This window comes from Aotus nancymaae, unplaced genomic scaffold (assembly GCF_030222135.1).
Source record: "Aotus nancymaae isolate 86718 unplaced genomic scaffold, 86718_ANA_hifiasm-v0.15.2.pri h1tg000067l, whole genome shotgun sequence".
Taxonomy (NCBI): domain Eukaryota; kingdom Metazoa; phylum Chordata; class Mammalia; order Primates; family Aotidae; genus Aotus; species Aotus nancymaae.
This window is the reverse complement of record NW_026988482.1, coordinates 5,969,851-5,996,472: the sequence shown is the minus strand read 5'-3', so window position 1 is coordinate 5,996,472 and position 26,622 is coordinate 5,969,851.

Genomic DNA, 26,622 nt, shown 5'->3' with positions numbered 1-26,622 from the left:
CAACGAATCCATCTGTAGTCATTTCCCAGTGTTGGTCCTTTACCTTTACAAAGCACTTCCCATCTGAGCTGGGGGTCCGCCCAAGGAGAGGAGGAGTACTCCCCAGTTTTGCCATCTCTGAAACCAAGTTAGAACAAGTGGGCTCAGGGGTCCCTTCCTGCTCCAGTCCAGGTGGGTTTGTTTAGGAAGAACTCCTAGTACAGGAACTTCTTGGGGTCCAGTCTGCAAATTGATGGCTTCCTGGAGGTGTTTCCTAAGCAGCCAGAAATTTTCAAAGAACACCTGATAAGCTACGCAGTCAGAGCGACCTTGGGAGGAACTCAAACCAATGGTTGCACATTGGAATTGCTTGAGGGCCCTAGGGGAAGCAATGGCAGCGCGTGGAACCCGACCGAATCAGTAATTTCTCTGGTGACCCCAATATGCAGCCAGGGTTGAGAGCTGTGGACCTAACAAACGCCTCTATGCTTGAGGGATCTGAAGCCGGAGAGGCGTAACTTGAGCACAAACACATGTAGAAAGCACAAAGCGCAGAGCACAGACGCAGCGCAGCTGAGGCCCTGCCTTCCCGTGATGCCGGCTGCTTCTCCACGTCTTCACGGAGGCTTAGTCCTTTCTCACCTCACCTCCCAAGATGACCAGGCCTTGCTGTCCCTGGAGGCCCTGCTCTGTCCCCATTCACTGTTCCTGACAAGTGTCCTTTCCTAATGTCAGGAGGCAGAGGGACAGGCGGGTGGTGGGGGAGGCAGGCCCGGGCCTTGAGTCCAGGGAGGGGCTTTTGCCAGAGTAGATGGTGATCATTTGATTTAAACAAACAGGGCTTGTTCCTGGATGACGTTTGTCTGCATGGGGCAGCAGCGCCATTCATCATGGCAGTTCTGAGGCTGGGGGCAAGAAGTCAGCTTTTCAGGGCCTCGGCCCACAGGGAGGAGCTTGGGGGCTGCTCTCCCAGGACCAGCCCCGAGAAGATGTCAGCAAAGCTAATGAGCAGCGGGACAGCTGCAGCTTGTTACAGAGCGCCTGGGGCCCATTGTAACTGAGACCTTTAAATATACTTCGTAGTCAAATAACCAGCATCCTCCCACCCAACAGCCAGCCGGCAAGTCCCCCCAGGGCCAGGCTGGTCCAGCCCAGCCCACCCAGCTCCTCCCTTCCTGTGCCTGAGGGAGAAAAACTCTCTCCGTCTCTCTTTCATCGGAAAGGAATGGATTATGACTGCAAGAGATAGGTGTAGCCAGATTCTCTGACCATCCTCACTCTCACTTCCCTCTAAATAGACACAACTGTAGCTCCGATACTGCTCTTGTCACCCTGCCTAGATCTTGCTGGGTTTCCAGAAATCCACCTGGCACTGCGGGTCCTTGGAGAACCTCTAAGGTGGAAGGATGGATCTGCCACAAGTCAGAAACTCCTGAAGCCGCTGAGAGCCAGCCTAAAATGCCTGTTCCATGGTCCTCCACTCCTGCACCTCCTCCAAAGCCCACTTCAGAGATTACCAACCTTGTGGAGCCTTCCCAGGCTTGCCAAGGCAGAGATGGCAGCCTGTCTCCTGTCCTGAATAAGTGTGTGGGTCATACCTCTTAGCCCAGGTGAAGACACGGGTCTATGAGCTCCTGGAGAACAGGGAGTAGTTTGTATTCCCATCTGATCCCCAGAGGCCACCATGTGCTTGACACCTGGGAGGCCTCAGGAAATGTGTGTGAAATGGACTCCTGTACTCCATCCATCTCATCCTTAGTGGACGCATCCATCCAACATGTGGTAAGAGGGCTCTGCACAAAGGGAGCTCTCACCCAGCAGCACGTGGGGCTGGGAGTGAGGAGCCCAGGTGAGAAGCCACTGGCTGTCCTCAGAGTAGTGTCTGTAGGGGAGGTGTTTTAGGTCCATTTCTAGGGAAGGGATCCCGAGCAGCAGATGTCTAATCGGACAGTGGAGTAGCAGAAGGAGGGAGTGAAGGCAGCATTATGAAGCAGAAGGTGGTACTGCTGCTCTCTAGAGAATTTGCCCTCACCAGTGAGCCTCAGTTTACCACTGTACTCCACTCCATCCCGGGTACTCACCTGCCACAGTGTGCCCCACTTCATCACGGGGCACCTCAGCTCCCCACACCGTACTCCATTCATCACGGGGCACCTCAGCTCCCCACACCGTACTCCGTTCATCACGGGGTACCTCAGCTCCCCACACCGTACTCCATTCATCACAGGGCACCTCAGCTCCCCACACCGTACTCCATTCATCACGGGGCACCTCAGTTCCCCACACTGTACTGCATCATGGGTCCCTCAGTTCCCCACACTGTACCCCACTTCATCATGGGGTCCCTCAGCTCCCCCCACCATGCCCTGCTTCATCATGGGGTATCTTGGATCCCCACATTGTACCCCCTTCATCCCAGGGTACCTCAGCTCCCCACACTGTACCCCAATTCATCCCAGGGCCACTCAGCTCCCCATGGTATACCTTGCTGCATTGCAGTGCCAGGCAGCATACCACCTCATACATCACCACGAGTACCTGAGAATGACTGTGTCTGGAGTTCGGCATGCTCTGTGAGGCCGGCCATGGTCAGCGGAGGAAGTCTGTCTCTAAGCCTGCTGGCTGGGAGAGGAAGAGAGGAGAGACGAGGGGCCTCCAAGCAAGCGGACAGAACGAGCGTCTCTGTGCTGCAGATAAAAGTTGCCCATCACCTGTGCCAGCCCCACTGACACGCCAGGTGTCAAACCTCACTGATACGAACATCCAAACCAAGTGGTTGTGTGTGTCTGTGTATTTGTGCACGTGTGTGTGTGTGTGAAATGACATCCCCTGGACATTCGTTGTTTGCACAGGCATTGTGGCATTGTGCTGAGTGTTTTATGTATATCAGCACATTCCATCTTTATCAACTCCTGGGGGATGGTATAATTGGATCCATTTTACAGATAGGGAAACTTGAGACTTATCCAGGGTCACTTAGCTTATACATTGTAGAGTTGGAATCTGAACACTGACTTCCCCGACTAGAAAGTCTGTTGCCCCATGTCACAGATAGTCCAGAGATCATTATCTTGTGCTGACAGTGGGGAAGGCAGAACACGTCAGATGCAGCCAGGCCAGCCGGCCTCCGGTTAAAATTGGTTACAGGCTTTCTGCCCCGGGGATAATTCAGAGGAGTTGAAGTTGACCGGCTATCCCTGTGTACCAGGCTTAGTACAGAGAGGTTTTGCCTGCCTAAGGCAACCAGCCAATTCCTCCAGGCAGCCAGCAGACTTCCTGCACACCTCACATGTGGTGTCACTTCAGCCCCTTCAGCCCCTCCCTACACCCCCGTGTCCTTGACCTGCCATTGGGTTTGCAATGCCATTGCCCAATCCCAATCCCTCCTGCTTCCTGGCCTTAGAGTCCCGCAGAAGCAAAGCGTCCGAGGTTCAGGGTCGTGCTGTCCAAGAGACTGCCTCCTCTTTCTTCCCTCAGTTCCTTCAACACTTGCAACTTAGATAGTTCAGGGCACAGGCTGGTCTTCTATAGCTAAGAAAACTCCACAGAGAACAGTGCCTGGTACACAGGGCTGACATGTGCATCTGTAAGTTGCTTGTAATATAGAGGCTCTCGGCCAAGTGGCCAGGTGGGGTTGAACTCCCTCATCCCACAGAGATACTGTCTGCTCGCTAAGACCCACACCCAGGAGGCTGTATCTGCCAGGGAAAGAGGTGGGGTTTGTTCTCTGATTCACACAAAGGTGCTGTGTGTATGCTGTGGCCCCGCTGAAGCACTGTACCTCATGAACAAATGAATGAATAAGTCCAACCTACTCTCTAAACCTTAGCCTCAGCAGTGGACATATACCCGGGCGCTTGGGTTCACTCCCTCTCTCTCCTCCACTTCCATTTCTGTATCTCCCCCTTTCCACCTTCACTCTGTGCTCTGGATAGAAAGCATTCTATTTTTTGAGATGGAGTTTCGCTCTTGTCACCCAGGCTGGAGTGCAGTGGTGCGATCTCTGCTCATTGCAACCTCCGCCTCCTGGGTTCAAGCGATTCTCCTGCCTCAGCCTCCCAAGTAGCTGGGATTACAGGCGCCCACCATCATGCCCAGCTAATTTTTGTATTTTTAGTAGAGATGGGGTTTCACTGTGTTGGCCCAGGCTGGTCTCGAACTCCTGACTTCAGGTGATCCACCCACCTCCGCCCTCCAAAGTGCTAGGATTACAGGCATGAGCCACTGCACCCAGCCAGAGAGTGTTCTTTCCATTTTCCCAAAACTATCCTTGTTGGGGCAGTCAGGGATGGTCCCAACGTCCGGGAGGACTTACTCCCCCACTTCTCCCCTACTTCTCTGGGAGCGGGGTAATTCTTTCTACTTACCTATTTATTTTTGTTTACATTATGATTAAAGTAACATCACATACAACTTAACTATTTTAGACATCAGTTAAAGATTGTTGTGCAACCATCATCATAATGTCTCCAGAACTTTTTTCAGTTTCAGAACTGAAACTCTGTACCCATTCGACAATAACTTCTGATTCTTCCTTCCCCCCGTTCCTGGCAACCACTGTTCTGCTCTGTTTCCGTGAGTTTGACTATTTTAGATATCTAATGTAAATGGAATCATACAGTATTTGTCTTTCTGTGGCTGGCTTATTTCTCTTGGCATAATGTCTTCAGGTTCATCATGTTGGGGCATATGTCAGAATTTCCTTCCTTCTGATGGCTGCATAATATTCCATTGTGTATATATGCTACATTTTATTAACCCATTCATCTATCGACAGGTGCTTGAGCTGTGTCCACCGTCTGTCTATTGTGAATAACATCACCGTGAATGCGTGAATATGGATCTTCCCTGCTTCTTAACATCCTCTCTATCTTCTTCTGCTTCTTTTTTTTTTTTTTTTAAGGCAGAATTTTGTTCTTGTTCCTCAGGCTGGAGTGCAGTGGCACGATCTCAGCTCACGGCAACCTCTGCCTCCCAGGTTCAAGCCATTCTTCTGCCTTAGCCTCATGAGTAGCTGGGATTACAGGTGCCTGCCACCTTGCCCAGCTAATTTTTTGTATTTTTAGTAGAGATGGGGTTTCACTATGCTGGCCAGGCTTGTCTCGAACTCCTGACCTCAGGTGATCCACCTGCCTCTGTCTCCCGAAGTGCTGGGATTATGGGCGTGATCCACCACACCCCGCTTCTAACTTCTTTACTTTTTCCTTCCCCTCTGAAAACCCACACAATAAACAATTTCGAAGCCTAGATTTGCCAGGACAATCCCACTTTCATAAATCTTTTTTTTCTGTTGTTTCCACAATCCACAGAAAAGTCCTAGAAATTCCAATAAATTTTCTCCTTTTTGTCTTTTTTTTTTCGAGGCGGAGTCTTGTTCTGTCACTAGGTTGTGTGATCTCGACTCACTACAACCTCGGCCTCCTGGGTTCGAGCAATTCTCCTGCCTCGACCTCCCTGGTAGCTGGGATTACAGGCACACACCACCACGCCCGGCTAATTTTTTTTTTTTAATTTTTAGTAGAAACAGGGTTTCACCATGTTGGCCAGACAGGTTTCGAACTCCTGACCTCAAACGATCTGCCTGCCTCATCTCCCAAAGTGCTGGGATTACAGGCATGAGCCACCATGCCCGGCCCTTCTTTGTCTTATATTCAGAAAAGGCACAAAAGTCCTTTATAAGATCCTGATTTTTGATGCAGGAAATTTTATCACTTTCAAAAGTCCCTCCCGCATTAAATTAGGAACGAACATCCCTACCTGGCCCGGCCGCCTCCGGAACCACGTCTGCCCTTCCTTGTCCTGCCAGCCCTCTCTCCGAGTGTTCCACGCACTTCTGCTTCCTCACCCCCTGCTACTTTCTTAATGCCCTGCAATCTGGCTTGTTGGTACAGTGCTAGTGAATCCACTCCTGCCAAGGTCACCAATGACTTCTGTTTTAAACAAGTGTCAATTGTTCTATTTCTCAGTTATCAAATAAATGCTCATTGCAGAAAAGTTGGCAAGTGCAGAGCAGTGCATAGGAGCAGGAAAAGGGTCCCGCGTGCGTTCTCACACCACCCAGAGGCAACTGTCGTGAGCATTCTGGTATATTTCCCTCCAGTCTCTTCTCTGTGCCAAACGCTGTCTTACTTTTCACCATCCTCATCTTTCCTGATCCCGGTGGCACTTAACGCTATTGAATGTTTACTTCTCGAAACTCCCTCCTCCAGCCTCCTTCTCTGCTTCCTGTTCCTACCCCACCAGCCATTTCCTCTGTGAGCTGAGACTTGCCAGGATGTAGACGGTGCCTCGGCTGAGTTTCCGCAGGGGTACCAGGGCCCTCCTTGATCGCCGAGTGGCAACCTAAGGCACGTCCTTATCAGAAGGCAGGAATAGAGCTCAGGTGATAAACCCCAGCCAGCAAACCTCAGAGTAAACAACAGTGGAGCGCTCCCATCCTCTTCCCTGTATGACAAGCTCCCGCGACCTTTCACGTCACCTCTCCTGGAAGGTTTCATCTGACTGCCCGGCAGGGCTGCTCACTGTATCCTGATTCTCCTCGTTTCCTCTCAGTGTGGTGCTGTTCATCGTTCTGTCGCAGAAGTAACCGCACTGACTTACAACAATCTATTCATGTGGCCGTGTCCCTCTCCAGACTGTCAGCTTCTTAAGGGCAGGGACTCTCTTCTTGATCCTTGCATGTCCTGAACCCAGTGGAAAACTCACTGGCCAGCTCTGAGTCCCAGAGGCTACAGCTGACTTACCCGAGTTCACAAGGCCACATACAGGCTGAGAATCCACCACAGCCCAGGCCAGTGAGGCTCCTGGCTCTGAGTGAGTTCATTCTTTTTTTTTTTTTTGAGATGGAGTCTCACTTTCATTCTGTTGTCCAGGCTGGAGTACAATGGCGCAATCTCAGTTCACTGCAACCTCAGCCTCCTGGGTTCAAGCGATTCTCCTGCCTCAGCCTGCTGAGTAGCTGGGACTACAGGCGCCCACCGCCACACCCAGCTTTTTTTTTTTTTTTTTTTGTATTTTTAGTATAGATGGGGTTTCGCCATGTTGGCCAGGCTGGTCTCGAACTCTTGACGTCAGGTGGTCCACCCACCTCAGCCTCCCAAAGTGCTTGGATTACAGGTGCGAGCCACCGCGGCATGGCCGAGTTCTTTCTATAACGCAATGTAGGAAGGGTTTTGGTGTGGCCAGTAGGACTCTCCAGGGCTCCACACACACAGGAACACTGTGGCACTTTGAGGAAGGTGAGGGAAAGCGGAGGCCCTGCCTGGTCTGCAGCTGCGCCTGATGCTGGGAGGGGGCAGGCCGTCCCCCTACCCAATTCACCAAGAGCAGCGTTTCTCTATGACTCACTCAAGTTTCCCAGATCGGGACTCCAGAATCCCCACTCTGAAATTTCATCCAGGAAGCCCTTCCTTAAACATAACCCAACCTCTCTCTTCCCAACATTTGAGCCAGATAAATAGGGGAGGCTCCAGGTCCTACCTGCTACAGAAAGGCAGACGGAGTTGAGAGACGGGACACAGCTCTGATTAGGAGATCAGAGGGGAGTTAGGAAGGAGAGCCATCAGCGTCCAGTCCTTAAGGATGGGTAGGATTTGACATGAAAACGAATGCAAGAAGCAAACAGCGCGAGCCAAAACCTGGCCCTGAATTGGCTTCGGGAGCTGGAACCAGCTAGTTCGTCAGCAGCCTCCTAGGGCAACCTTCCCATGCTCTAAGGACACTCTCAGAATGACTCCTGGGCCCCTCCCATGGGTAAAACAGCTCCAGCAACCATATGAGGTGCTGCAGAGGGCAATGAGTGATGGAAGGACTGTGGGCTTTGGAAGCAAAACAAACCCTTCTGTCTTTTTTTTTATTTTTTTGAGACAGAGTCTTGCTCTGTCGCCCAGGCTGGAGTGCAGTGGCGAGATCTCGGCTCACTGCAACCTCTGCCTCCCGGGTTCAAGCGATTCCCCTGCCTCAGCCTCCTGAGTAGCTCGGACTACAGGCGCATGCCACGACACCCAGCTAATTTTTATATTTTTAGTAGAGATGGGGGTTTCACCATATTGGCCAGGCTGGTCTTGAACACCTGACCTCGTAATCCGCTCGCCTTGGCCTCCCAAAGTGCTGGGATTACAGGCATGAGCCACTGTGCCCGGCCCTCTTCTGCCCTTTATTAGTTCCGTGACGGAGGGCAAGTCTCTGAGTCCCTGTTTCCTCATCAGTAAAATGGGACGATAATACCTACCCAGGGAAACTGTTGTAAGGATTAGAACGCCGCATGTGTGGCAGGTTCTCCAGTAAAGAACAGAAACCTCACTGTTGTTCCTGTTTTGAGAACGGCCCTGTCACACGTGAACAACGCTGGGAAAGCGTGCCGTCACTGGAGGGTTTCCCTACCTGCACCCTCACCCCTGGACTCCAGCCTTTCTCCGGCACTTCTGTTTCTGCTTAATGAGGTGGATCCAGAAGATCTGGGTTCTTATTGCACTTGGCCATGTGACTTTGAGCCAAGAATTTCAACTCGTGTTGAACACTTGTGAAACGGAGCTAGTATCTCCTACCCCACGGCTTGTCGGGGGGATTCATGAGCTTTGTGTGTGAAAGCCCCTGCTGGCACACCCCAGGTGTTCCGTCGATGTTTTGGAAATTCTTGCCCTCTTCTCTTCTCCCACCTCCCAGGGCCCAGTATGGGGTCCAGGCCTGGGCTGCAGGTCTGAGTTTCTGGGTGGTGGAATGGGGCGGGGTCGAGGCAGGGCCCGGAGATGAATGCATAATTAACCAGCCACCCTGGTCTCGCTTCAAAAGTCCTGGTCTCCGACCCTTTAATCATGGAGCTGCTCTTCCCTGGACACCTTCCAGGGCCCCGCCCGCCTGCTTCCTATGCAGAGGCGAGCCGCGGAGGGAGCCTGCATCTCTGCATCTTTGCGTGCCATGTTTGCTAATGGATCCCAGGAACCCGAGGAGCTGACTCTCTCAGCGGACTCACCCCATACCCCACATCCCTCACCCCACGTGGTTCCCCCTGCCTCATGGGCTTGGCTCTGGGCTCCGCACAATCACTGCCCTCTGTGACCAGCCTGCCCAGCTCTGCCGGGGTGGAAAATGTATTAGACAGGACAGCCTCCACCTCTCGCTGGTGAACTTACCAGACGAACCAAAGCATCGGTCCCCAAGACCCCAAGTTCCAGGCGTTCTCATGGGACAACGGAAACCTAATATTGGAAAGTGAGCGGGTCTCAGAAAATCCAGGACATGTGTTTGCCATGTTGGTTACCAGCCCCCTCACCGCCGGAGAACCTCTCTTTATGCAAGGCGGAGTATTCCTTTGGGATCAGGAGTGAGAAGTATGTTGGGGGTGGGGGCAGGGAGGAGGATTGCATATGAAATCACATTTGGCAACTTGAGTTGTATTTTTAATGCACTAATAGTGTTGGCTTCTTGAAGAAAAGAACCAGGGATTCGTTTTCATACGGGAATGAATTCATATGGGAAAGAGCTCCAGTGGAAGGAGCTATTTTTAGATTTGCATATACTGGATTTGCTTAAACTGAGGCACACGGGTGTTCAGTTTGCAAGCCTTTCATTTGAGGTTTCCTTCTCTGAGTTTCCTTGGTACTAGAATTCAACTGCCGGTTCTGGGATTTGCACTCCTCCCTAAGGCAGAGGAGGTGTGGGTGGCAGGGCACAGTGGATGGCACCTGGCCACTGACACCAGCAGGCCTGCGTTTGAATCTCTGCCCACTACATCCAGCCAGGTGCCCTTACACTACCTGATGGACGGCTGAGCTGGGATGGGGGACAGAGGGAGACATGGGGTGGGGATGGGGCAATAAGCTCCCCTGATAGATCAGGTGGGATGATTAAATTAGGTCATAGGAGAGACAAGACCACAAGGCTGCCTCCCCCCAGGACTCTGCCTTCAGAAGTTCTCAAGAAAGAACATCTGCCAGCGCGGGAGCACATCTGCCCGTCCCCCCAGCACACCGTCGGCCGCCAACCTGTGCGCATCTTGCCTTTGTGAATCATCTTCAACCAGAGCTCCCCTTATCTCAGAGGAGCTCCCCTCTCTTGAGTTCTGAGCTCTGGCAGACAATGAAGCCGCAAGATTACAGCAGACCAAGGCACCTTTCCATGAGAATCCCTGCTGATCGCCGCTCCTGCACCCAGGCACAGCTAGCCCCAGGCACCGTCAGAAGTCACAGAATCCTAGAATCCCAGGGCCAGGAGTGTTCTTGGAGAACGTTACGCCTCCAGCTCCTGTGGTGCAAATAGAGAAACTGAGGCCAGGAGAGGCATGCCTTCCTCAAGGTCCCCAGGGCTGGTTAGTGGCAGAACCAGCAGGAGGGCAAGACTCTTGGGAGACCCAGGTTGTCCCCTGTCACTCCTGCTTCCCCTGGAGGGCTGGCTGCCCTGAGAGCCTGCATTCTGCCCAGGCGAGGACGGTGTCCCTCGTTAGTCCACGCCCAGAGCTCTGAGTAAGTGGTGTCGGCTGATGCTGACAACATCCTTCACAAAGGAGGAAGATTTTAAAAGAGCCCTGGAAACCTGGCTTCCCATCCTTGTCTTTGAGAGGCAGTGTGGTATTGGGAAAGAATGTGGACCTGGAGCCAAGGCACTTGGGTTCTGGTAGAAGCGCAACGAGCTCACATGGGCGGAGTGACAGGCGAAGGGCCCAGCTTGTGGCAGGCGCTGGACGGTGGAGGCCGTTATCTGGAGTGCTAGTCCTGATTCTACTGCTGAGTGGCCTCAGGCGAGTCAACCAGAGTCAACCAACCTCTCAGAGTCTCGATTTGCTGGAAAATAGGAACAAGAACACATCTGCAGCCTACCTCTCAGGGAGTTAGTTCCCCCAGGGACTCTGCAGGGCTTCGTAGAGCAGACGACACTTGAGAGCTGAGATGAGCTCGCTACAGGTTCAAGGTAAGGGTGGGAGTTCCTACGGTGTGCCTGGTGGCTCATGCCCGTAATCTCAGCACTTTGGGAAATGGAAGCAGGCGGATCACTTGAGGTCAGGAGTTCAAGACCAGCCTGGCCAACATGGTGAGACCCTGGCTCCAACGAAAACATAAAAAATTAGCCAGGTGTGGTGGCTTGCGCCTGTAATCCTAGCTACTCTGGAGACTGAGGCAGGAGACTCGCTTGAACCTGGGAAGCAGACATTGCAGTGAGCTGAGATCACACCACTGCACTCCAGCCTGGGTGACAGAACAAGACTCCCTCTCAAAACAAACAAACAAATAAACAAACAAACATGGGAGTTCCAGGTCGAGGGAGCTGCAAGGGACAGTGACTCAAGGAGGAAACTATGGGATGGAGAAAGGGGACCCTTTGCGGTGGCCACTGAAAACAAAGCCCTGAAGCGCCCACATGCACACTGCCAACCTTCGTGCCCCTCTTTGTCACCTAGAGACTGTGGCCCCAAGGGGAACCAACACTTCCTGAGCCCCTCCTGCCTGCCTCGGCGCAGCACGCCTTCTTCAATCCTCCAGAGTCCTGGGGGTTCCCATTACTCCTACACATGAACACCGCTTGCCTCAAAGTCACACAGGTGGCGCGTGGAGGAGCCGCGGTGGACCCCCGAAGCGTGGGCTCCGCGGTCTGTGGCCGTCCTCCTGTGTGCCACAGGCCTGAACTTCTTCCGTCTTGAGAGCTCTCCTCACCCCATCTGGCACCCAGCCTCTGCGGCCAGAAGCTGCTCCCCTGGAAGGACTCCTCTAAAGATAATGTCCCGGCCAAGACTCAGGAGCAGGACTTCATCTGGCTCCTGGAACGCGGAGAACAGGTGCGTGGATGGCCTCTGCACTCACATGCAAGCCCGTGTGTGTGTGTGTGCGTGCACGTGTCTGTACTTTTCGGAGACGCAGCTTCTAGCCCTCAGCAGATCTTTTTTTGTTGTTGTTGAGACGGAGTTTCACTCTGTTGCCCAGGCTGGAGTGTAGTGGCGTGATCTCGGCTCTCCACAACCTCTGCCTCCCAGGTTCAAGTGATTCTCCTGACTCAGTCTCCTGAGCAGCTGGGATTACAGGCACGCGCCACCACACATGACTAATTTTGTATTTTTAGCAGAGATGGGGTTTCTCCATGTTGGTCAGGCTGGTGCTCGACCTCAGGTGACCCGCCCGCCTCGGCCTCCCAAAGTGCTGGGACTACAGGTATGAGCCACTGCACCCGGTGCCCTCACCAGATTTTCTAGGAAGGCCGTGCCCCAGAATGGCTAGGAACCTCCAGGCCCCATATTCTCCGCAGACCCACCTATCGTTCCTCCACACTGACACTGCGCACGGCCCCTGGAAGTGCAGGTGACATATGGGCTTGACCCTGCTGGCTCCAGGCCCTGCAGCAGGAGGGCAGCGAAGCACCCGCAGCTCAGGCTCCAGGAAGCTCCAGTCACCTCCGGACGGGCCCTTGTGCAGACCGTTTCTTTCTACTGCATCCTCTGCGGAGCTAGGTCTGGGCAACAAGAGGCTGGGGGAGGCTGGCAGGTCCAGCACATGGGGACGGCAATGAAGAGGCAGCTTGGGTTTGGGATTCGGGAGGCATCCGGGTGGGGTGTGCCGTCAGGAGCAGCTGGTGCTGGGCTGTGGGCGCTGACAGAGCAGAGAGGATCTGCCCTTCCCCCTGGGGTCTGGGCAGATGAGAAGTGAGTGACAGCAGCAGGTCCAAGCCAAGTGGCCTCTTCAGCCACCACGGAGGCCCCAGAAATACCGATGTTAGGAGGGGCCATGGGGGGACAGAGGCCTAACCGCCTGTCACTTGGGTCTCTGCCAGGCCATCCTTCAAGCCCTGGCCACATTGGCTGCCCCTCCCAGGCACCCTTCTCTGCCATCAGACCCCTGCCTTCCCCCAGCCAGGCCCTGAGCTTCCTCTCCTAACAGGCTCCAACACCATACTCAGAAAGACCTTGTATGTTTTTCAAATTAATGCAATTAAGAGCATTAAAGTTTGAGAACGATTGAGTTTTTCATTTTCCTTTTATTTGATTAGAGAAATTCCCACCGCACAGTTCCTCCAAATGAAACCCAGACCCGAGGCCCATTGTTCCGGGGCTTCCATGAGAATGTGTTACCTTTCAATCTCACACACTAATGTGTTTAGCGTTACAGTCCCCCCCGGGCGGCTGCAGGAAGGATCTGGAGCCTTGATTAAAGCGGCCTTTGCCGGGCAGGAATGTGGGCTCCTCCGCCAGGGAGTCACCAAGGGGCTGGATGTTTGCTCTACAGAGCCTCTACTCGGATGGCCGGCTGGGGACTGGGCTCAATGGCCGTTGTGCCTGGGTGTCATCAGGCCTGTGTCCCGCTCACTTGTCTTTCTGCGGGGCCTCCTGCTGAGCCCCAGCACAGTCACATGCATACAACACAATCCCACCCTCCCCCAACACACACACACACATACACACAACACACACACACATATACATGTACACACATATACACAGTCATATGCACACCACACACATGTATATACCTACACACACAACACACATACGCACGTACACACACACAACACATACACACATGTACACACAACACACATTCACCACACACACGTACACACACAACACACATGTACACACACATACACACAACACACACGTACATACATACACACCACACACACTCACATACACACACCCCTCTCTTTTCTCCTCTGCCCTTCTGGTCCTCCTCCCTATTCCTTTTCTCTCCTCTTCCTGTCTTCGGGTCTCGCAGTCGGGCCTTGGGCTTCGCGGGAGCCTCCCTTTAGCCAGTTCTGTTCAGAGGCAGGATTCAAGAAATCACCCTGCCCCTCCCTTGGTCAGGCCCAATGCTCCAAGGTAGAGGGCAGAGCCAGAGCCAAAAGTTAAAAATTGATTAGAGGAGTATGTAAGGAAGGCCTGGGAGAGGGAGGAGGGGGTCATAACCCCTGTTAAAAAATTCAGCTAATGCCAAATTTAAACAGGATGTTAAGTCTACGCCCCGCCCACCCCAAATCACCAAAGGCTCAGCACGGGAGGCCCAGGTTCCTTCCTCTTCCAACGGGGGCAGCTGGTCCAGGCCCCAGGGTGCCCAATGCCCTGGGACAGGAAGCTGCCGGGATTCGCCTGCCCCAAGGCTTGTGTCCCGCGATCTTTCACAGCCCAAGCCAGGGTCCTAGGAGACCCCACCAGGACCTGGCCCAAATTAGGCCAAACGGAAAAACAATTCAGCTTGTGAACTAGAATCCAAACTAAAAATAAGCCTGTCCACTCTCACAGGCAGCTCGGCTACTCCTGGGTCCCCTGGAGTTGGGGAGAGCCTGGGAGAGAAATTAGATACCTCCTCACCCCCCACTCCAAAGCTGCCTTGACCTTGGGGCATGCCCAGATGCCTCAGAGTCATTCCACAAACATCCAGGGAGGCCCGCACCTTGTACAGCACGGCCTGCATTGCAGGGGCTCAGAGAGGAGTGTTCTCTTCCTCCAGGGGAGTTAAAGAAGTGGGCAGATGGCCGAGCACGATGGCTCAGGCCTGTAATCCCAGCACTTTGGGAGGCCGTGGCAGGTGTATCACCTGAGGTCAGGAGTTCAAGACCAGCCTGGCCAACATGGTGAAACTCTGTCTCTACTAAAAGTACAAAAATTAGCCAGACATGGTGGTACGAACCTATAGTCCCAGCTATGAGGGGCCGGGGTGGGGGGCTGAGGCAAGAGAGTCCGCTTGAACCCAGAAGGCGGAGGCTAAGTGAACTGAGATTACACCATTGCACCTGAGCCTGGGTGACACAGCGAGACTCTGTCTCAAAAAAAAAAAAAGTGGGCAGCTTACTACTTCAGGTTGTCCCTTGTGATAACATTCTCAAAGGGAGATGAGTCCTCCCCAAACCCCAACCTGGATAGCAGGGACCAACCCATACTTGGAGATAGAAGACTTACCTGGCCCCTTCGCACTAAGGCAGGGACCTAACCCAGACCTCCACCTGCAATCCCCCTTCCAGGCTTCTGCTGAGCTCCGCACTGGGGTATAAATCCCAAGCAATCACATGCACAGATTTGCTTTTTAGAAAGCCTACCTTAGGCCAGGTGCCATGGCTCACACCTGTAATCCCAACACTTTGGGAGGCTGAGGAAGCAGGATGGCTTGAGCCTAGGAGTTTGAGACCAGTCTAGGCAACAGAGAGGTCCCAACTCTACAAAAAATTTAAACATTAGCTGGGCATGGTGGTGCATGCCTGTGGTTCCAGCTGCTCAGGAGGATGATGTGGGAGGATCGCTTGAGCCCAGGTGGCTGAGGCTGCAGTAAGCCCTGATCTCCCCACTGAACTCCAGCCTGAACAACACAGTGAGACCTGTCTCCAGGAAAAAAAAAAAAAAAAAGGCTGCCCTATAGAGAAGCTTGGAGACACAAGAGTAGAGGCAGGAAGACCAATGTCTACCCGAGTCAAGGAAGATGAAGGCTGAATTAAACCTATGACGGAGGGCAGGGAGAAGTGGGAGGCAGAGAGGGGTGACTCAGCCGGGTCCTGAACCAGCTCCCCTCCTCCCGCCTGGGCTGCTGCCTCATTTACTCTTCCCAGCGTCATGGGCTGGGCAAGCTGGGGGACTGATCTGCAAGGCTAAGTGAGGGGAATTCACTGTCCTTTTGTTCATGCAGACACTCAGGCAATACTTGGCCGATGAGACACGTCCACCTACACCTTTAAGCTGTGCCTCCCCACGCAGGGCCTAGAAGATCTAACCATCAGATCAGTCCCAGGGTTCTGCCGCAAACATTTGCCAGGGCCAAGAGCCCCCAGGGAGCAGAATCAGAATGTGAGCTGCATTTGGATGAAGACGGCGTTGGAGAAGGCAGCATGAGAGGATCTGGAGTGCAGTGGAAACTGCTCAGGAATTTGGCTTCATGTCTAAGGTGATTCTTCCTAGACAATCACCTAACGTGGGTATCTCTGGGTTACCCATGCTGCAGGGAAGAGTGGGAGGGGGTGGATGACGCCAAGGTGAATAATCCAGAGACTATTTCTCATTATCCCTATTGGACTTTACCAGTTGGCTTTTTTTCCCCTCTGCTGGGAAATTTGCTTCCCTAAGCAAGAATTTCTTTGACTATTTTTCAAAATTTACTCATGATTTCCAACCACGAGCAATGCCTCCCCCAAGATGATTAGACTTGGCTTGATCCTGAGCCCCCTTCAAACCACACAGACAGAGAGCAGAGACAAAGAACCATGCAGGGGCCACACAAGAGCCAGTGCCCACGCCCTGGGGTCCTCTGTGGCACCAGGAAGGTGCGAGGAAGGCAGTTAGGACTCTAGCCCGCACACATTGCTCCCTCCCCACTCAGCCTGCGGTCCAAAAGGCACTGCAGCAAGGATTCGTCTCTGAGTTCCAGTTTTCATGGAAACGAACCATTTATCTCAGAGCACAGGGGGAGAAAATGAATTTCCTTTCTTTTTTTTTTTAAAGATGGGGTTTCACCATGATGGCCAGGCTGGTCTTGAACTCCTGACCTCAGGTGATCCACCCACCTCAGCCTCCCAAAGTGCTAGGATTACAGGTGTGAGCCACTGCGCCCAGCCTCCTTTCTTTTTTTTTTTTTTTTGAGGTGGACTCTCGCCCTGTCACCCAGGCTGGAGCACAGTGGTGTGATCTCAGCTCACCGCAACCTCCAACTCCTGGGTCCAAGGGATTCTCCTGCCTCAGTCTCCCGAGTAGCTGGGATTACAGGTGAGTAATGCCACCACACCTAGCTAAGTTTTGTATTTTTAGTAGAGACAGGGTTTCACCATGTTGGCCAAGCTGGTCTCGAACTCCTGACCTAGTAATCTGCCCACCTTGGCCTCCCAAAGTGCTGGGATTACAGGCATGAGCCACTGCACCCGGCCTGAATTCCCTTTCCTTGATACAAATAGACTAAATCTCCCTTCGCTTTCTTGCTTTAAAAAAAAGAAAAGAAAAATCTGAAAGCTGCTGCCATTTGCTGTGCTGGATGCTGGATGATCATTCCAAAAGGCAGGAGAATAAATCCAGAGGCCGGGCCAGGCTCCTTGCCTGGTCCTGGTGGAGCTGCCACAGCCACCCCTTGAGTTTGGCAGGGGCTCAGGAAGGACAGGAGAGGGGCCGGGGGGCAACCTGATTTAGGAAAGCAATGGCCTTGAGAAGGAGGCCTGGAATTCTGAGCCAAGAGCCTGAGTGTCCTCAGGAAGAGTTTCACAGAATACTGTCTGTCTAGCTGGTTGCCCAGGTCCCAGCCCACGCCTGTTCTCCACGTCAACCCACAGGAGCCAGCATTGAAGCTTTGTCAGCCGTGTGCCCTCTGCCTAGTGCTCCACGGCAACCCTGGTGCTGGCTCCTACTGGCTCTTACCCTGTGCCAGGCTGCATTCCCTCACTGAAGATCCTTAAGTGGGTACTAACGCTAGCCCCAGTTTACGGATTATGGAACCGAGGCTCTGAGAGTTCAGGTCTTCTGCCTTAGGTCACACAGCTAATGGGAGGCAGAACCAGGATGTGAACCCACGTCTCTGATTCTGAGCCTGTGCTCTTCATTTCTAAGCTCGCCCGTGTCTGACTGTGGTTCTGGTCCACCTTGCCAGCCTGCTCTGCCCTGCTCCTTAGCCAGACATTGCAGTTCAGCCCCATACATGAGCCCCCTGCTTTCTTCCTAGACTGCCTCCTCCGCCTGCCATGCCCCTCAGCCTCACCTCCAACTACATCACTCTACCCTGCTTCTGCGTGCCAAAAAAGGCATCTCGCTCTTCCGGGCCCCTGTGGCATTTTGTTTTTCTTAGTGGTTTTCAGAGTGTGTCCCTGGGCCAGCAACATCAGCATCGGATCCCACCTCAGACTGGCTGCGTCAGAAACTCTGGGCACGGGGCCCAGCAATCTGTGTTTGAACAAGCCCTCCAGGTGATCCTGATGCACGCTCAGGTTTGCGAACCACTGGGCTACCTCGTTTCTCCAGACCCCAGCAAGTCTAGGTGACCGTTAAGAGTAAGGTTAGCTCTTGTTGTGGCCTTTGACACCTGAGCGCAACTCATCAGGTCTATTATAAAGGAATCCTGAGTGTGGTTAATAATCAAGCAGGTAAAGCTTTTTTGGCCTCTGCTGCTGCTTTCCATTCCACTACCTGGCATCCTGTTCTGGAACAGCTGATAAAAGTAATCATTGCCATATGGACATTATCACCACGCCCTTCAGAACCAGCTCAGTACCCTCAACCGTTGCCTTCTCACCTCAAGTGGGACCTGAGGCTCTCTATAAAAATCACCTGAGATCATCAGTATCTCGGTCTCAAGGAATCTTTCCAGGTTTTGTCACTGAACGGCCTGCCTAACTCCCTCCTGGCCTTCTCCCTGAGGTGTCTTAACACAGCCCACAGCCCATAGCCCAGCCCAGGCCCCTTAGGGAATGTCCTCCCAAACCCATATGTCCTGAAGATGAAAGCAGACTTCACCTTCACTGATGGAATCTCCAACTTTGATCAAGGTGTTGTCTGTTTCTTTCTTTAATTCTGTCAAGTTTTGTTTCTTGTCTTTGAAGCACTGTTAATAGTTGCATACATGGTTATGACTGTTTTCCCTTCCTGATGAATTGACCTTTCACCATAATAAAAAAGCCTTCTTTTTCTCTGGTAAGATCCTTTGTCTTGAATTCTATTTTATCTGATATTAATGCAGCCTCTCCAGCTTTTAAACGTGTATAATTTTTCATCCATTTATTTTCACCTAACTTATGTCTTTATATTTAAAATTCATCTCTTGTAGACTGCAAATAGGTCTTTTTATAAAAAAAACTATTCCAACAATCTCTGCCTTTCAATTGGAATGTTTTGTCCATTAACATTTAATGTAATTATTGATATGGTTGAATTTCATTTTATTTGTCCCTTTTATTTTTTATTTCTCTGTTCCTCCTTCCCTGACTTTTAAAAAATTTTTATTTTTAGAATTCCATTTATTTTTTTATTTTATTTTATTAAAAAAGATTTTTTTTTGAGACAGAGTCTTGCTCTTGTTGCCCAGGCAGGAGCTCACTCCCGGGTTCAAGCAATTCTCCTGCCTCAGCCTCCTGAGTAGCTGGCATTACAGGTGCACACCTCCAGACCCAGCTAATTTTTTGTATTTTTAGTAGAGACGGGGTTTCACCATATTGGCCAGGCTGGTCTCAAACTCCTGAACTTGAGTGATCCACCTGCCTCAGCCTCCCAAAGTGCTGGGATAACAGGCATGAGCCACTGCACCCAGCCTAGAATGCCATTTAAATCTATCTATTGGATTTGTAATTATACCTCTTTATATGAATTTTTAAATGGTTGCCCCAGGGATTACAACACATCGTTAACTTTTCACAGTCCACTTAGTCACTATTTCAAGTAAAATATAGAAACCACTGCCCCCTACCCTTTATGCCATAGTTATCATATGTATTACATCTACACACATCATAACACTCACAAGGCAATGTTTTTCGCTTTAAATAATCATGTGAATTTTAGAGCAATTAAGAAGGCTCATTGCCAAAGGGAACCTCAAAATTAGATGAGGCTCTTCTCAGAAATCTGATTTTGCTCATTGCTAGGAAAGGAAACCTGAATGTTTCAATGTTCTTTCACTTACTTCTAGCTGAAGGTGAATTCTGGGGCCGCAGATCAGAGCCGCAGCTGATTGATCTTTATCTGCCATTGAGAGTCTTCATCAAGCCTCCGAGCCCTGGCCTTCCACTGGTTCCCGCTGGTCCCTGGTGGTCAGACGTGAGGACTCAGAGTGAATATGCAGATTAAGCCTCATCAGTATCCTGTCTTCCTCTGTCTCTCTCAGAAGAGGCCCTTTTGCTGATCTTTTTATGAGTTGTTTTTTTTCCTCACCTCTCCCCCTAGTTTATATAGATCCTGAAGGTAAGGAATCTGGTCTTCTGCATCATAGGTACTCAAGTTTGCTGAAAGAGCAAATGAACCCTGCTCACGCCTGTAATTCCAGCCCTTTGGAAGGCCGAGACATGTGGATTACAAGGTCAGGAGATTGAGACCATCCTGGCTAACATGGTGATACCCCGTTTCTACTAAAAATACAAAAAGTTAGCCAGGCGTGCTGGCGGGCACCTGTAGTCCCAGCTACTTGGGAGGCTGAGGCAGGAGAATCACTTGAACCTGGGAGACAGTGCTTGCAGCGAGCTGAGATCGTGCCACTGCACTCCAGTCTGGGTGACAGAGCAAGACTACCTCTCAAAAAAAAAAAAAGAGCAAATGAACCCCTGAATGCATCTTCTGGTCCTTCTAAGGGCAGTTGTGCACAGAAGGGAAAGTGTGCAGGGAAGAGAAGGCGGCGCGTAGGTATAGATGCCTCAGGGGTGACGGCAAATCATTTCCAGTGGCAGGAGGTATATACAGCCAAAAGCATCATTGCGGATGGATGGGGGGATTGCAAGAGCCAAGGGTTGACTGTGATGAAATGTAAATGTGGGCGTAGAGAATGTGAAGTCTGCAAAGTGGAACAGGGGGAAGCTACCAGGCCAGGATGTGTGGGTGGAACCAGGATTTTCAGCACGCTTGTGTGTACCTGGAGGAAGTATGTCCTGGGCCACCCAGAGCTGCTGACACTGCAGCCTGGAGGGCTGAGGCTTTTTAGAGAAACCATTCATCTGGTGACAGGGAGAAGAATGAGACAGTGACTAGGGCCAGGGTAGGCGCAGGACTGTGGGCTTCACCATAAGGGAGGCAAGCGGAGGGTGCTTGTAGGAGGCACAGAGAGTTGGGGTTCAAGAGAGTGGAACTGAGCCCGATCAGAAAAGGTCCTTTGTTCTGGAACAAAGGGGCCCGAGAGTGTCCTCTGACAGAAGCCTCAGGAGGAAGAAGGACATCTTGGCACAGCAGGGTCTCCCAGGGGTCAGGATAAAGGAGGAGCCCGTGACTGGGAAGAGGTGGAACCGGGAGTGCCTCTGAGTCATGCCCTCGGCCTGTGCCAGGCTAATTGAATGACATGAGACCTGCGATACCTAATTTCATAGGAAATATGATAATGGAGTAGTGGGCCAGGTTTTTGCACGTGGCTTGTAGAAAAGCTGACAAGGAGCAGAGATGGGGCAGGAACAAGCCGCAGCACGCTTCAGCTCATGAGAGCCAGTTAGCCAGTCAGCTGGGTGCTGCCAGCTGGGATGAAGGAAGTGCCTGTTGATTCAAGGTAGGGGAAAATGAGTGACCGTTATTTTGAGTGAGGAATTCATATCCAACATGGTGTGAGGTTAAACAAATCTGCAGTGAGACTTGACCTGTTAGAACAATCGTAAGTGTTTTTGGCCCACGGCAGGAGGCGGAGGCAAAGGCACAGCTGTTTGTGAGACCTACGGTGTGCACATCCCCACGCCAGCCTGCCTACTAGCAGAGTGCCACTCTCAAGCTTTGTGGGAGCTGGAACTCAAGCACTGTGAGAGTTTGGGGTTGCTGGAATTTTCCTATCTTGTAACACAGAATAGCTGCTCTTTCATGCATTAAACTTCTTTCTGACACCATGTGGTCAGCACGATTGCAAAAAGACAGTGTTAGCCAGGCGTGGTGGCTCACACCTGTAATCCCAGCACTTTGAGAGGCCAAGGTGGGCGGATCACCTGAGGTCAGGAGCTCGAGACCAGCCTGACCAACATGGAGAAACCCAGTCTCTACTAAAAATACAAAATTAGCCAGCCATGGTGGTGCATGCCTGTAATCCCAGCTACTCGGGAGGCTGAGGCAGGAGAATCTCTTGAACCTGGGAGGTGGAGGTTGTGGTGAGCCAAGATCATGCCATTGCACTCCAGCCTGGCCAACAAGAGCAAAACTCCATCTCAAAAAAAAAAAAAAAAAAAAAAAGCTAGCATTAGGCCTTTCATTAGGTTTCTGGGGATTCAAGCCAAAAAGAGTGTGAACCCCTCCCCCAACCCCTTCCCCAAGAGGAAATGCCTGAGTATTTGAAAATGCTCTTTTACTTCCAATCCAGTCCAGCTGCAGCTTCCCTTACATTCAAGGTCACTGCCGTTGCAGTTGATTGAGGACCTGGACGAACTGGATCTTTGCAGAATTCAGAGCAGATCCAAACAACTCCTGAAGGCCACCAGCCTTCTTCAGGAAGCCTCCTCCAGTCTGGGAGTATAGAGGCCACTGCTCCGGGCAGATCTCTTGGCTCAGGGACAAATGTGCTGAGCTTGTTTTTGGCTGGAGCAGCCGATCCAATTCTGTAAGGCGGCCCTGCTTCTCTCCTGCTTCTCTGCCCGGTACGGGGGTCAGCGGGGCTTGTTCCTAGTCCTTACGAAGTGGGCTGCTCCTCACTATGGGGAATTCCGAATGCAGCAAGGTGGCCAGGATCAACGTGGCAGGATGTCCCTTTCTGGACGCTACCATGTGAATGGTTCTGCCTGGACACTTGGAAGTTTAGGCAGATCCATCCCGCTTGACGTTCTACAGGGGGATCTTTCAAACAAAGAAATGACTAAATTCCTGGTAGATAGCCAAATCCCAGAAAAAATCAGCTACAACTTTATCAGACAACTAAAGGAAGCGTTCTGCCTAATTACAGGTGTGCAGCGTGGTTCTCGGCCCGTCCCTGCTCCTCCAGGCAGGGGTTGGTGAACCCACGTGCTGATCTGGACTCAGTCGCCTCTCCGTGTCGTCAGTTTCTGTTTTCTTCATCTGCCCATGATGACAGGGACCTAGAGACCCTATTTATAGTTCTTCAGTACCTGGTGGTTATACTGCAATGCCTGGTGTTGCAATTGGCACCGGCTCATGAGGGCTTTTCTGCTGCCAACTCTGCGTGCTTCTCACCACTGTCCCTCATCACGTCACCCTCCACCGGTTTGTCCCATAGCCTTGCCCCCCCGGGGTGCCGCAACCAGCCTCTCAAGGTTCCCTCCTGCGGGTTCACGCCATCTACAGCCCTCAGCTGTGTGGGCTCTGGAGGCGGGGTCATTGCCGCACAAAGCCACTTTGTGACCAAGAGCCGTTCAGCCAAGCATGGAGGTCAAGGCGAACAGTTGGCATTTTGACACCTGCATACTTATTTTTTGTTTTCCACCACACGTCAGTATGGCGATCCCAGTTCCATACCTCAAATGCTTTCTGATCAGTCTGTCGGCACACAGAGCATTCCTTCAGCACAGCATTGTCGCAGCTACCGCCACAATATCCCAAGCCATTAATTCATAAGTATCATCACATTCATAGTTTAAAGTTAACCACATATTAATATGCTTTGTTTAACAATTAAAATAATAGTGATTCCTTATTTTTATTTATTTTTTGAGATGGAGTTTTGCTCTTGTTGCCCAGGCTGGAGAGTGCAGTGGCACGATCTTGGCTCACCACAACCTCCACACTCCGGCTTCAAGGGATTCTCCTGCCTCAGCCTCCTCAGTAGCTGGGATTACAGGCATGCACCACCACGCCCAGCTAATTTTGTAATTTTTTTTTTTAAGTGAGACAGAGTCCCCAGGCTGGAATGCAGTGGTGCGATCTCGGCTCACTGCAACCTTTGTCTCCCGGGTTCAAGTGATTCTTCTGCCTCAGCCTCCCAAAGTGCTGGGATTACAGGCGTGAGCCACCATGTCCAGCCCTTTCTTTTTCCTTTCCCTTTCCCTCCCTCCCTCCCTTCCCTTCCTTCCCTTTCTTTCTTTCTTCCTTCCTTCCTTTCTTTCTTTCCTCCCTCCCTCTCTCTCCCTCTTTCTCTCTTTCTTCTTTCCTTTCTTCTTTCTTTTGTTCCTTTTCTTTCTTCCTTTTTTCTCTTTCTGGGGAGATATATAACTGGCTCCCAGTTGCTGTGAGGAGAGGAAGAGGCAAAAATCACACTGGCTAGTGGGTTTGGGGCACTGGCAAAAGAACCCCTTTGCTTCCCAGAGGCTTCTAATGGGAGCGAGGGCAGGGCAGGGCTCGGAAGAGCGGATGGAATCACTTGCAAAACCCTAATAAATCTGCAGGCCCAGCTGTTCCTCATCTGATGATCCTGAAGGGAAAGTGTGAAATAGTAGAGATGCTGACGGGTCTGGGGGGCCCCTTCAAAGGCAACCCAGTTTTCCCAAGGTCCCTGGAGCTGGGGTGAGAAGTATCCGGAAACGTCTGAAGGGTGTTTGTTAGCGTTGGGAGGCCTGGGTCCCCGAGACCACGTGCACACATGGAGTGTGCCTGGGAACGCCCCGGGCTTGGAAGTTCTGGAGGGGTGGGCAAGTCCCATTTCCCAGATCGAGAGAGCAGGGCAGGCAGTCCGGCAGGCCTGAGTTTGCCTCGCTGCTCCAGCGCTGAGCGGCTAACGCATGGGAAGCCCCGGCACATGCTAGGTGCCCCGCATTCTGTCCCTGTCCTCTTTCCCCTTCCCCTGCCCCAAATCAAGAAGGACCTGGATAGGTGGTCCTCGTTAGTATAGTGGTAAGTACCCTGGCCTGTCATGCCAGAGACCGGGGTTGGATCCGTGATGAGGAGGCTGTCTGTCGATGATGCTTTGGCTGGGCGCGGCGGCTCACGCCTATAATCCCAGTGCTTTGGGAGGCTGACGCGGGCGGATCACTTGAGGTCAGGAGTTCGAGACCAGCCTGACCAACATGGTAAAACCCTGTCTCTACTAAACTACAAAATTAGCTGGGCATGGTGGTGGGCACCTGTAGTCCCAGCTGCTACTTGGGAGGCTGAGGCAGGAGAATCACTTGAATGTAGGAGATGGAGGTTGCAGTGAGCCAAGATCATGCCATTGCATTCCAGCCTGGACAACAAAAAGGCATCTCAACATCTCAAAAAAAAAAAAAAAAGAAGGGGCTGGGTCACGCCGACCCCTGAAGCCAAGTCCAGGGAGGAGGAGGGGCAGCCTCAGCACATACAGCTGTGTAGGGACAGATGGGGTTCCAGGCCTGGCTCTCCGGTCAAGGTCCCTGAGGGGAGCAGGCCACAGGAAGAGTGCAGAGCGGGCAGGCAGGATCTGTGAGCCCAGGGGCTGAATCCTGCTTGAACCAGAGGCTTCCAGGACAAAGGGCACCCTCTCTGTGGCCAAGGTCTCTGGCCTGAGTTGAAAAAATTTTAATTGGGTTCCAACTTCTCAATTCCCCCAGAGCAGAGCCATCAATCCTCCCAGCAGGCAGGCCAGCCACAAGCCCAGCCTCAGAGAGCACGCACAGGCCAGCTGGGGCATCTGGAGGCCACAGGCCAGCTGCAAGATCCCAGGGGTCGGCAGCATCCCAGGCTACTAGCGCTCACAGCAGTAGAACCGAGCCAGGCTTCTGTGCCTGGCTGCATGAAAACTCTGTGTTCTTCAGGGCCTACAACCTGCTCTGGGCTGGAATCTGATGGTGCTGGGTCCCAGGCTCAGCTACCCCTTTCACCAGCTAGGGAACCTCAGGCAAGTCACGTGAGACTTCTGAGCCAGGGTTCCCCATTTTTTTTCTTTTTTGAGACAGTCTTGCTCTGTCACCCAGGCTGGAGTGCAGTGGCACAATCTTGACTCACTGCAACCTCCGCTTCCCAGGTTCAAGTGATTCTCCTGCCTCAGCCTCCCAAGTAGCTGGGATTACAGGCGCCTGCCATCACGCCCAGCTAATTTTTGTATTTTTAGTAGAGATGGGGTTTTACCATGTTGGTCTCAATCTCTTGACCCCGTGATCTGCCCGCCTCGGCCTCCCAAAGTGCTAGGATTGCCACCGTGCTCAGCCATGCCCGGCTAATTTTTATATTCTTAGTAGAAACAGGGTTTCACCATGTTGGCCAGGCTGGTCTTGAAGTCCTGACCTCAAGTGATCTGTCCACCTGGCCTCCCAAAGTGCTGGGATTATAGGCGTGAGCCGGCACACCTGGCCCCCCATCCTTAGAATCATAACCCTCCGTGGAAGGCTGGCGAGGATTGCCGAGCTCCGCCTCAGAGCCCCGGGGTGTTCGTGTCTGCGCCCCATGTGTGTTCATTCCCTCTTGCATTTCTTTTCCAGTTTCTCTTTCTTTGACTTTTCTCTGTCCTCGTCTCTTTGGCCTTTTTCAGCTCCGACTCTCTTCTTGGCACTTTCTTTCCTCCCTTAGCTGGCTGCTTTTCTCCTTCTCACACACGGCATGGAAGGAAGCTGGAGAAGAATCTTCACATCTCTGACTTTGGGACCCTGGACTCACAGGCCTGGCTGGCCCTGGGGCAGCTTTGGGCTTCTAGCTCCTGAGCAGATTGTGGTGCTGCCCTCAGCTCCTCCTCCCTTCACCTTCCTTCTAGAGATTCTACCTGACCAAGAACGGGAAAGAAGTCAGGAGAGAGCAGACTGAGATGGGGAGTGTTAGGCTCGCTCTGAATGAAGAGACCACTTAAACAGGCTTTGTGTGAGCAACCAGGATTGTTTATTCACCTGGGTGCCAGTGGGCTGAGTCCTAATACAGAGTCAGCAGAGGGTGGTGGGATAGGAGTTGACTTTACAGGTTTGGGGTAGGCAGTGGTAAGTTACAGAAGTTACAGTTTAGGGTGATTTTTGCAAGCTAGGGGGTGTCATGGGGGGCAGTGTCACAAGGTACAAGGTCCAGTGTCACAAGGTTGGCTTATCAGTTGAGGCAGGAATGGTTGCGGCAGGAATAATGGCAGAACGTTGCAAGGTCAGTTCATCAGGTGCTGCAGGAGCTGGCCATACTCCTTTTGCAGTTTTCCAGCTACCTCAGACTTTCTGACTCTGGGAGGCCATCTGGAGGTATATGTGCATGTCACAGGGGTCACCATGGCTTGACTATAGTGGAGC